Source organism: Nilaparvata lugens, chromosome 7 (assembly GCF_014356525.2).
Source record: "Nilaparvata lugens isolate BPH chromosome 7, ASM1435652v1, whole genome shotgun sequence".
NCBI lineage: Eukaryota > Metazoa > Arthropoda > Insecta > Hemiptera > Delphacidae > Nilaparvata > Nilaparvata lugens.
In genome coordinates, this window is record NC_052510.1 from 9,698,789 (window position 1) to 9,712,440 (window position 13,652).

General features: G+C 33.6%; 1 non-coding gene across 1 annotated transcript; it reads right to left on the minus strand.

The window, feature by feature from the left end:
* Positions 1 to 8,751: 8,751 nt before the first annotated feature.
* On the minus strand, positions 8,752 to 8,824 carry Trnak-uuu. Its single transcript has one exon. It is a non-coding gene; the product is annotated as a tRNA-Lys (tRNA).
* Between the last annotated feature and the right edge of the window lie 4,828 nt (positions 8,825 to 13,652).

Below are 13,652 nucleotides of genomic sequence, written 5' to 3' on the forward strand. Positions count from 1 at the left end.
GTGGGCTATACATATAAGACTGAGATGCTTATCATTTTTATCGATGATTTAACGATGCTTATCGTTTTCCCGAGCTCTATCATTTGTATGAAAAAAATGAATTGATCTCTCTGACGATTCCTCATCTTCATCCCAATAACTGTACTGTATTGGTCTTGAAACGATCTACTCTTAGAACGATCACATACATTTCTTATATTCCATACACCGTTATTATGGAGTCCATAACCTGTTTTGGACTAATTTTCAATCAAAATTCGGGAACGGAATAGTAAGGGCTTTAAGGCTGTTTATCCATTCACAATAATTTTATAATTATTCATTCTATCATTGTTAAATGAATAAATAAATTATATTAAATCTAATATCACGCATTTTGATTGAATGAAAAAGACTAAGAAATTGTCAAAAAACCACTGATTTATTGATAATTAGAAAGACCGGTTTCGGTTATTACACCATTGTCAATCTCAGATAAACTCACTCAGTTTATCAGAGATTGACAATGGTGTAATAACCGAAACCGGTCTTTCTAATTATCAATAAATCAGTGGTTTTTTGACAATTTCTTAGTCTAAACTCACTCAGTTTATCAGAGATTGACAATGGTGTAATAACCGAAACCGGTCTTTCTAATTATCAATAAATCAGTGGTTTTTTGACAATTTCTTAGTCTAAACTCACTCAGTTTTTCAGAGATTGACAATGGTGTAATAACCGAAACCGGTCTTTCTAATTATCAATAAATCAGTGGTTTTTTGATAATTTCTTAGTATTTTTCATTCAATATGAATAATTACCACAATATCAACTTCTCAACTACACAAAAAGATCACGCATTTCTACATTCTAGTGTCGTTACATTAAGCGGTCTATGAAATCGCCTAAAACCAAGTGAACCGTTCACACATAGTACAATGTTACCATAATAATTTATAACAGTTGTACGGTAATGTGAACGTACAGTGTTATTGTAAATCGACTGGAAGAAGCAGAAAGACAGTTCAATTTCGCGTGTAATCGATTTGCAGCAAAAGAATTACTCGGGCGATTTTCTTCTGCTGGGAGCTGTGCAGTAATTCATCGGTGAAAAAACAATGTGAGAAGGAGGGAGGGTTGAAGACAACAAGAGAGTTAAAAAAAGAGAGTAAGAGAGAGTGAAAGTGAGAGAGATAATAAGATAGTAAGACAGAGTAAAATACAGAGTAAGTGAAAGAGTGAAAACGAGTGAGAGAGTAAGCAAAGAGTAAACAAAGAGAGTTTGTGGTGAACGTCGTATAGCTATTTGTAGCTCATCCACTCGGGAAAGCTTCAACAAAAGATTCGCATGCTCGAGCTACTCCTCTATATCATCTACAGATTGCTCGCACTTTTCTAAATCAATCTCACGGCTGAGAGACAAGATGAACGACTGCAGCCCTTTCTTTCCGATCAACCTCTCGATAATACCTGAACCTCAACCTGAATGGTACCTGAATAGGACCTGAATGGAGCCTGAACTTGAACCTTGAGGCACCTCAATTTTTCTTCGTTGCAATAACTGAGGGAACATTCTTCAAAAGCTTTCATTATTTGATCGCTGATCTTCCCTCGTTCCCTTATCCGGGAAACTGAAGGTTTCTTACAATAGCTGCTTTTTTTCCAATAACATTCTTTTGTAAGCGGTTTTGATCATCGCGTGATATTATCAAGCACCTCAGCTTGAAGATTTTAAGATTCACGGAAACTTATAAGATAATACTTCATGATTATAAGATTTAAGAATTGTATACAGTCCAGTCAACGAAAGACTATAGAGGGAAAAGTTTGGAACACAATTTTCAACTTCACAGCTCTTTTAAGGATAGTGAGAAGATTAACATATCAAAAGTCCTCACCCCTACCCCCTGTGCTAAAGGGGTGGGGGTGATTTGAAAGTACAATTTTTTCATTTTTCACGTATATCTCGGAAACTATGCATCTTATGAACATTTGTATTCTGTGCAAAATTGAAGCTGACAAAATTACCAACAAGTTTTATCCTATACATTTTTTCCATATCTCAAAGTTTCAGAGATATCCACCCTTGAAGATGAGACATTTTTTCAAAAAACTCTTCTGCCTTCAATTTTTTCATCTTTTCGGCCTTATAATTTTTGAACATTTGATGAAAAAAATCCGTGCTGATTATGAGCTGATAGAGCATTGAATTATCTTCAATTTTATGTATATTTTCACTATTTTACACATTTCCCTACGACTGTTACAGCAGTTTTAGTGTTGAGAGTGTAATTTTCGGTTGAGCAACAATAGATCAGTCTACAATGAAATTTGGGGGGAATGTTTGGAACACTATTTTCGACTTTGCAGCTTTGTTGGGACTAGTTTGGAGGTGAACATTTAAAAATCCCAACCCCTACATAATGTGCTGAAGGGATGAGGGTGGTTTGAAAGTTGCATTTTCCACTTATTACTTACATGCTTATATCTTGGAAACGATGTGTTCTATTGACATAATCAACCACATAAAAATGAAGATTAATAAATTTCCAACAAGTTTTGTTCAGTAGAGGTTTGTAATATAATTGTGAAGTAATTCAAATTTCTAATTCGAATTATGAATGAATAGATAAATTCTCATTCAGCGGCTTGAAGACCTATTCCAGGTGCTAGAAGGAAATGAGTGAAATTCATACTTTAATTTTAAAATAAAATATTCCATGGATTTCATGAATGGTTGGCACAAATCAACATTCATTGATTATTTCAATATTCACTGCATAATTAAATTACTCAAACATAGAAAATATATTACAATACAAGTTATCAACTTTTACTTAGGGCCGTTTGCACAGTGACAGTTTAAACTGAATTTCATTTTAAACTAGATTAATCCATCAAAAGATTCAATACAATTCTCAAACCTGTATGATCCTTCAACTTGTGAATTTTTCCATACTTTTTGTAGGTCGGCTAAGTTGGTGACAGTCAATTTTATATATTCATTTTTCGAGAATGTCGTCTTGTTATCGGTGTTAGGTGTCAAGTCATCATTGAATTCATTAAAGTAACACACTTCAATATTATTCACGGAAGTTGATATTATAATTCAAATATTATTTACAATAGTTACTGCGTAGCAGGTATAATAATAGCCCTCTTCCTTTGATAATTATGTCCTTGAACTGAAGTTAATCGCTGTCATCGAAACAGACAATTTCTTCAAATATTTGGGTCGGTCTTTGACAAGTACTTGATAAAACAATAGTAAGGAATGTCAAGAAGCCTACCATGACGTCAAAGAACATCAATAATAGGAAAGTTACAATACATGCTTATGTTTGTTTTCGTTTTTGTTTTTATATGCGGATATAAATACGAGTGAAGATTTTCAAGTACGGCTATGTTTGCACTGTATATTCAGTTTCAATTGGTTTTTTTATTATCGAAATCAGTTACGTTTAGGCTGGATTCACACACATCAGTGACAGTGAAAGTTACCGGCACAGTGAAATATAATTTCCATGAGTTCTGATTGGACTGCTCCCACTCAGCACGGCCTAGAGAGTATGAATAATCCCATTTGAACTTATGAGGATGATACTATCACTGTACCAGTCATTTTCACTGTCACGGTGCGTGGGAATCTAGCTTAAATCAGAATTCAGAACAGCCTGGATCATAGATTTCATCTCTCTCATCGCATAGATTAGATAAGCGCAATTCTCTCAGTTTACCCATAGAAAAAGATAGCATGAGAAGATATCCCTTGGCATAGGTCGTTTATGTTCCAAATTTGAAGTCGATTTTTCTTAACTCAAGCCGATTTATGTCGAGTACTGTCTATTACTACTGTTGTGTTGGGATGAGAGTGTAATAACAGCACAGTATGAGAGACTAACATCGTAACGAAAAAAACTACTAGGACTATCGGCTTGAGTTTACAGTGAAATTTGCAACATAAACGCCCTATACCATGGGATATATCCTCTTATGATATCTTTCCTCTATGGTTCACCTGAGTAAACTCCGAGGTAACGTAGTTTGAGACCATCTCCGCTAACGAAATTGTTATGAACTTTAAAATCACCCCCCAGTGGTTCGGAACCTACCAACCTACCTAAGACTGTGATTATATTACAGTCATTTGTCATGAATCCTCCCAGTATAGTACCTACCTGTAACTTAGTATAGTATATACGAAGTCCTGGTATATAGAAACATACAGTACCGTTCCCATAGAGTATAGTAGCCTATAAATCTGTCTATTACTCGTATTATAGTAAATAGTACTCAAGGGCAAAAGTAGTAGCTTTTGTAAATGAATGGCTTTAAACGCATTTTCGTGTTGATAAGTTGAGTGTCAAGTCATTTTGTTAGAAAAATACAGTTTGAATAATAAAATCACCTCACTTATATGGGCTACTCTATTCAAATTAATAAAAACAATATAAAACTTGCAGTAGTACCCTTTTATTGAAACGTTTAAATAAAGTTTTCAAGTTTTTGAAATGTTTCAATAAAAGGGTACTACAAGTTTTATATTGTGGTTATTAGTTTGAATAATATTTTTATCTGAAGGTAGATGAGAATAAGTGGAATATTCAGGTGAAAAACGCCATGAGAGCGCTTGGAAAATTCGCGGAGAAAATGCCAGGATAAAATCAGGACGATATTAAGGATGGAAGGATCAAGTGAGGATTAGATTGGAAAGTCGGGTGTCGTTAAAATGGCGGAAGCGGGGGAAGTGGAGGTTAGAATACGGTTTATGGAGAAAAGCTGGAAGCTGCTGCCAGAGAGAAAAGGATGTGGGCTGAAAATGGAAGAAGAATTATGTGGGATGAATAAGGAAGAAGGATGTGAGAAAGAAAAAGGAAGGAAGCCTAATGTAATCTGGTAGAAAATGCAGACAGAGAGGAATGGAAGCGACACAAGGATTTGCTTTGATCATTTATTCGTGTATCAAAGCTGAGAAGCATTACTGTGAGGCAGGGGTTGACTATTTTTGTAAGCGTGTAACATTTATTCAACCCACATGTCATCTATTATGCATCACAGCTGACTCTTATTCGAGATGGATTGAGAGGGTTGGCAATTGAGTGCTACTGTGTTGTATATGTTTGTATTTTTTAGATAATCTGTACGTGAATAGTTTATCTGAAAGCTTCATAGTTTTGTGTTCGAAAGCTCTTTTACCTTTTCACAGACTATGAAAATAGCCAAATAAAAAGCAAAATGATACTCTAGTGAGGTCCACGTTATAATGGCATTGTTTGATTAGCAATGGTATTGCTATCCTTGTCTATCATTCAACAAAACGGATAGCGCTATCTCTTTCTCGCTTTGCTCTGTTGTCAGATCTTCTTTTAACAATGTGGAATTGATGATTAATTAACAAAATATTTCATCTTAATTATGAAAATTCGTCATGAAATTATTGAAAAATATTAGTTCTTGCTTAATAAAATATAATTGATTATTTTAAACTGGAATGAACAGTTAATATTACATCAATAAACCTGTATCAGCTACCGTCTATAGAAGGCATTGACAAGTCGGAGGATCGACATCGTTGTTCTTCTATCTTCCTCCACTGCCATTATAACGTGGACCTCACTATATCAATAACTCACTTACACTATCGACAGATGCTCAAAAAGAACCACATTGTGACAAACGATACCTACTTAAATATTTATTTAATCCAGTTTCAACTGAGAATCTGATTAAACTAGCATTGTGGAAACGGCCCTAAATAGAATCATAATATAGAGAGCATAGGTACTATTTATCCATTTGTATTCTGTGGTAATATTTGACTATAATTTGATGTTTTAATCATTCTAAATTCAAAATTTTCAGCTCATATAATTTTGGACAGAAATTGAACTTTAACTTTCCACAGTAAGAACATAATCTATTTTTATGGACATGTTATTATATTTATATCAAAATTTGGGAACAGAATAGTTTTGGGCTGTGCCTGTTGTTCTTTCCTGATCATATTCATATGATTTGTAATTGTACTAACAAATAAATAAATAAATATTGAGATCTGAGAGAGTAGTTCAACCCAATAACTATAGAATCTAGGAGTTGCTAGAATGTATTTGTAAACTTAATATCCCATTATTAGTTTCTAATGTTTCATTATCATGGAAAATAATTAATCATTCTTGAATGAATAGTCTTTGCGTATTTTACGTACTTGTTATTCATATTTAAAGTTGCGTACAGATATACGCGCCGCGAACATGGGCAATTCACTTTTAATCAGCTGATTATATCTGTATTTTTACAGAAACGATAAGATACAGATATAAAAAGCTTGGCATCAGCTGATTAAAAGTGAATTGCTCATGTTCGCGGCGCGTATATCTGCACGCACCTTTAGAAAGGTTTGAGATTGTCACAATTCACATCTCTATTTGTATAACGAGATACCGGTTTCAGTTGTTACACTATTTTTGATCTGTGATAGACTAAAGTATAGAACAGCAGAATAGGCCTATATTATAGAAATAATTCACAAACAAGATGATTGGTAGTTGAATGATCTATCAAGATGAACGTCTGTCATTGGCCTAGACAAGCCACTCCTCCAACTAGAGATTCAGTTAATCGTCACAGCATTGGAGGTTCATTAATATATTATTGGTGTATGAACCGCCATTGCTGTGACTTTTGAATGAATTGTGGGAGTGGCTTGTAGACGTTCAACTTGACAGGTCATTGTCATTCATCTATCAATCATATTGTTCGCTCAATATGTCTTCTGATGCTCTTTATTCTAGTATGTAACGTTTACAAGAGATTGGCAAAAGTGTAACAACCGAGACTGTTATCTCATTATTTAATACATTTTTGATTGTAACAATTCCAAGTCTTTACATTCAGTATGGATAACTACCACAATATTAACTTCACTATTACACAAAACAGCAACTAATTAGCTTTCAAGATGAAAACAATGAGAATTTAGTATAGCGTTGTAAGGTAGTTGGTAATATGACATTGAGGAAAATTTCAAGGTAGATGTAAATAATGTTAATATGAGTTGTATCATGAATCATAATATAGTAGTTTTTGAACAGTAGACCTCGCTCTCAGTAAATTACATTGACCTGTTGTCATGTTTTCTCAAAAATTAATAAATAATTCATCAATTTAAAATGTCTAGAAAAAATTCTAAATAAACATAGAGCTTTCTGTCCTATCGTACCATGACGTGTCGTCCCGGAATGTGAGTGTGAGCGCTGTTATCAGGTCTGGCTGCCGTCGATACGCCAATCCAATCAACCCATCAGAGAACATTCTGTGTTGTCGAAAAATCGGTTTGTTGAAATTAACAAAATAAACTACCATAATGCTGGTTTTCTACAAACTTCATTTCTCACTTTTCATGATTTTAGAAATCAATTTCTTTTCAATAATATCTGTTGCAATTTTAATCATCAGATTAAAAAGAAAAATGTTTTCTATCAATAACTTCAAACTCCAAACTAGAATCATGGCCGCAGCTTATGGAAAGACAAAGTTAGACAACTACTGTCTACTAATGTTGATGGAAAGATACATTTTCAAGATGTTCGATGTTTTTGAACAGGTAGTATTATAGTCCACTAGACAGCTGATTTATGATGAATAATTCTAAAGTCTGATTTTTACGGTAATATTGGCGTTCAAAGGAGACTCCTTTCCTTTTGTATTATCCTTAAAATGTAAAATTTCTAAAAACCGTATGTATACGTCGACGCGAAATTCAAAAAGGAACATACCTGTCAAATTTCATGGAAATCTATTGCTGCGTTTCGCTGTAAATGCGGAACATAAATATAAACATAAAGAGAAATGCAAACCCGTCGACTTGAATCTTAGACCTCACTTCGCTCGGTCAATAAATTCTGGGCTAATACACACGGCAAACATTTCATCTTCTTGTTTGTATTTCGTCATCAAATATTAAGCAAACGAACAAATGTGACGCTAAGAACTTGAGATAAATCTTTGTCATTTTTGACTCCCCCGGGAAATTCATTCAAGGAAAGCGCATGTTTCCTGTAAATCTTTCATAGCTTTCTCTTCTGTTCTTCACATCCTGTATTCGAGAATTTCCTTTTGCTCTAATTATAATGCTGCACCAGAAAGTAGCTTGCGAAATGAAAACTTGATGGTGTAGCAACGATGCTACTAATTTCTAGCTTATTAAAATATTTTTTATGAACCGTTTTTCAGACTTCACCTTCAGGAGTATTTTCAAAGTCGTTCCCTGCATGAAACTGATTTTCTTAATTCTTCAATTATTGTATTTACTGCGGATGGGAATGATCATACATTGAAAAATATTTTAAAGATGGTTAAAAATGTTCTTTAAAAAGCATAATTGAAATAATCTTCAGTATAAAGAAATAGATGGTTCAAATTGATCTGATGAAAGAAGAATTGCCTCTGAGTAAACTAATTATTTTGATTGGGCTGCTTGAATGTTAAGATGCTAAGAATAAATAATTAATAGTCATAACTAGTTCCTTTAATCAAGTACCTGTGATAATGCCTTTATAAAGTCTGAAATAAAATTTAATAAGGGTACTATAACAAAGTAATTCTGTGTAAAAATTCATTTACACTAATAGTTAATACTATAAAACTGTACTTTCAAAATGTATCACTCGAAGAATTTGAGGCTTAGAAAATAATATTATTATAACTATTTACAATTCAAAAAGTAATGATTTTCATGATATTGAGTTATTTATATTGTTTAAAAAAATCCGCCCGAACAGGGACTTGAACCCTGGACCCTTAGGTTAAAAGCCTAATGCTCTACCGACTGAGCTATCCGGGCTGTATGATCTAACTCTTCTGGAAATGAACAGAGCGCGGAATAGTATCAAAATAATTGAATTCGAATTTTGACAATGAAACGAGTTAATTTTCATCCGCCTCGTCTTATATCTGTGCTATAATGGTCTGATTCTTCTGTAAGGCTATACGCTATAATCAAATTGGAAGTTGAATGCGTGCATCCAATGTGATTATAGCCTTATTCTCATACTTTTTATTCACATTTTTCGGTATTTTTCGGAATATCACCTCAACCCTCTTCATGACTTCTCCTTCTCCTCATTATTATACTCCTTCTCCTCCTCCTCGCACACCTCCCTCCTCTTCCTCCCCCTCCTCCTCCACCTCCTCCTCGTCACCTTCAACTCCAACCCTCTCATTTCCACTCCTCGTCATCAACACTGTTCTTCCTCCTTTTCTCCTATTTCTCCTTCTCTTTATATATAATTTATTATTCTTCCTCTTTTTCATATAATTATTTTCAAATTATAATTTTGAAAAAGTCAATCTTTGTCTCACTGAAGATGTCACGATATTTTGTCGACACATGTTTGTGTTTTTCTCCAAAGAAATTCTGATATTTGACTACATCTTTGTGCTTTTATTGAACATCAATATTGAATTATCTATAATGCTGGGAATTTATCCTGCTGTTAAATATCGGAATATACTTTTTCGTTTTCGAATCCAATCAATGTGATATATACATATATCTTCATCATTTGTATAATCGTATTGATAAATTAATAATATATAGGGCCTAGTCCACAAAATAAGGATACAAATCTCCCGTAGATGTTCATATCAGATTCAACCCCTATTGGAATGGATTCTATATCAATTCAAATGCAATCAATTTGATTATATTCGCGAATATCTACATGATTTATGAAGATTCTCTTTGGATTCATATTTGGAAATTGAATAATCTGATAAATTCAAAATTGTAGTAGATACATTTTTTGGACTCAAAATTGTGTGCGAATTAAGTTTTCATTTACGTTGCCATACGTAAGTTACATAACCTTTAGACTGTGTATTCCAAATTAAGGCCTAAAGCAGTTTTGGGCGAATGCCTGTTGTTTTTACTTGAATTGTATTTGCATATGAATAAATAAATGAATGAACAAATAAATAGATAAATGATGTATACATTGATACATACAATATCAATCTCAATTATGAATGATTGGTAAAGAAACAACAGGCTTAATGCTCAAAACTGTTCCTTTCCCAAATTTAGATAGAAATTGTCCAAAAATAGGTTATGTTTATAATCACTTCATGATTTTTGTCCAATTTTGAGTCCAAAATACATGATTTGTAATATTGTTCTGATGAATGAATAATATTGAGCCAGTCAACAAAATGAGGATACAAATCTCCCGTAGATGTTCATATCAGATTCAATCCCTCCATATTCATGCTGGAATTAACTGGACGAGTCTGATAGAGCAGCTTCATCCCTTGTGACAAGAACTGAGATTGATGTGGAGGTTATTCTGCTTAATTAGATTCTATGATAGATCGCCACTCGGCGTGAAAACCCCACCCCATTCCAGACTCCAGACTCTCCTTTGAGGCTGTTATGTCATTCGCTGATCCGATAACAAACTGTTATCAACGCAACTATGATAAGTGAATCGAACTGAAAAGTTAACTCTTGTACAAAATATTAATAAAAATGATTTCTTGTAAAAATAGAATTAATGAATACTATCTCTCGTTGAAATAAAATGACTCACTAGCAGGTTGAAATATTCTTCACTAACAGGTAACCCGTGCTCCGAAAGGATCTAATTAAAAGCTTGACAAACTGAAAACTTGACCTACTGAAATCTTGAAGAATTCAAAATATGTCTATTTTAATAGTTGAATTGAGAATCTATATGCAAAATTTCAAGTTAATCAATCCAGTAGCTCAGACGTGATAATGCGTCATTCGTGAATTTCCTATCCCGTACGTGTATAAGTCAATTATTTCCTTTATTATATTATAGATTAGGCGGAGTTAGGACTTTTATCCCTCTCTACTACTCAACCTTCAATGTCTTTGTACCACTCAATCTAATATCTCCATCTCTTTTTTGAATGAGCGAAGCGAATTCTATGTTTCAAGTCAATCGGCGTTTGTCTGTTTGTTTGTTTGTACCGCAGTTACAGTCGCAGTTATGGTCCGATTTGGATAAAATTTGGTATACAAGTACTTTGAAACAAGGCGCAGAAACGTATGTATTCAAAATTTTTCAATTCATCCCCGTTTCAAGTTGGCGGCACTTTATTCGGAAATTTTATCCAAAAAATAAACCTAACTTTTCAATACTTTATCAGATCAGGTTCAAATTGGGCTCATTCTTCTCAGCTCTTCAAAGCGGTATTATTTCATGTATCACAATCATGTTGAAAATTTTAACAAATTATAATTGGATAATTCCCCCCCCCCCATCCAAAAGTCCCAAATTTCAAGTTTCAGATTTCTTATCTCTTTAGCCATGCATCCTAGCTCAAAAGTGTAAGAAACTTTTATTTTCCAGCGCTCCAAGGCGGTCTTATTTCATACATTACAACATGTTGAAAATTTTGAATTTTTTATAATTCAATCATCATCCCCCCTCAGATCCACATTTCAAGTTTCAGATTTATTATCTCTTTAGCCATGCATCCTAGCTCAAAAATGTAAAGAACTTTTATTTCTCAGCGTCCTCCACCGATCCTATTGCATTTATATCATCATAACTCTAAATCCAATTTGTATGTGTGTTTGTGTGTGAATAGGCGGGCGTGTGTCAATAGTGATTTTAGTGAGTGTAGCGAATTCTACTGTTCTCTGAACTACTAGTTTATAACCAGGTTATGGACAATATCACAGGTATAAACTTAAAATTACATTACAGGTATAAAATCGAATTACATTACTAAGTTCAACTGAACTCAGTAATTGAAAGGAAATTAAACGTAATATTAAACTGGATGAAAATTGAATTCAACTTTTTCATTTCAAGACTATTTTCTGTCTATAATAATTTGTATTATTCCACCTTCTATCACGCAATTCATATTTGTTAATATTTTATCATTAATGGTATATTAAATACTATGTTTATTCAAAAATCAAATAAAATTTATTGTTCCATTTCCATGAAATATACAATAATGATATTAATCAATAGACTTAAACTTAATGATGGAAATGAAAATCATTATGTGTAATTCTTCTATCTCAAGAAGAAGCTTATATTCTAGCTCTTAGCTTTCTATATGGATATAAGCTAATATATTCTGAAAACTCCTTAGGTCTCATCTTTCTGTTACGAATATAAATACATCCTTCCCCAACATTTTTCAATTTATACAAATTGCATCAATTTGATTTCCCTACCTTATCTCTCATAATCTAAAACCAGAAATTGGAGAAGAGTATCTCTAGAACTAATTGTTTTTGTTTGTTCACTTCTTTTCAGAACGTCCATACCTGTTCTATAATATTTGAATTAATTTATTTGATGTTTTTTGTGGTTTAATTTCTGTTTTCTCAATCTTGAGGAACAAATCAAATCCCTCTGCCACAAATCTTCCGATGAAAAGTTCGAGAAAATAACAATGTAACAATTCATTGTTTCTTGTTAGAGTTGATCATTAGTGAGAACTCTTACCGGCCTGAAGAGATCAAGTATCATTTTCAGCGAAAAAACCGCCGACATTTTCATTAAAATGAAACGAAATACTTGCTTGTAGGTCGTATTGCTTTTAGGACGGTGTTTTGCCCCCGGGTTTTGTATACGGTTGGTCTGCTCCCTTGTGGTACAGGGTGGAATGGTGCTGAATCATGATTAGTTTCTCCCATTCCTTCTGGTATTTATTCCTTTTCACTCTTTCTGTCTCTCTTCCTCTCCCGTCAACTCCTTATCACTCTCTCTTCCCCTCGTTTCCACTTCCTTGCTCGTTCTTTCAACGACTACCGCTTCCTTTTCAGCCAACATCTTTTATCGTTGTTTGGCGAAATAAGTCCAGGATTGGTTCATCGATTGAAATTACGATTCGAAATTCCTCCTCTCTTTTTATCTTCTCGCGGCAAGCAACTAGGTCAGTTATGACTCGTTCACAGCATCAGATAGGAGCCAGCGATTGAACCGTGAAAATGATCGGAAAAACTTTGAGGATATTAAAAATTCAGCTTTATTGAACTTCTCCAATAGTCTGAATGCTCAATAGTTTGTATCGTCATATAGCTAATAAAACTTTGTTGAATTTATTCGTTTTTTCAAGTACAGGCTTCGCTATTATTAGTATGCTGTATTCTAATTATAACTTCCACTCTACATTTTTTGTGAAAAAAGTTGGGAACTCGGTTTGATAAAATTGGGACTCGTGTTTTACATCCATTGAACTTTTCCCAGTATTCGTACTTTGAAATGGTTGATTAGACAGGAGTTTTGAATATCAATAGTGAAAATTTTATTTCCAAAACTATTGAACTCCCGAATAGCCTAATTTTTGCACTCTTCATTCTTGTCGATAAAGAGATTCTTAATTCATTTTGTCTCTACATGAAATTAATTTTGAACCACTGGTATTGTTGGATGTAATAATCAACTATTGCCATCTGCTTCTTTCATCATCGTCTCCTCCTCAGAAACTCAATTTCTAGCTTGAATATTATGACATGATCAAAATAAAGTCCTAAAGACAAGGAGAATTCGATTTTTTGTAAATGTATGATATAATAATATGCCAAAGTTAGTACAGTAATATTCGATTCTTATAAATCTATATTATTATGGAGTGGCCGTAGTCGAGTGGATCAGATGCTAGCTTTATGATTCAGAGGC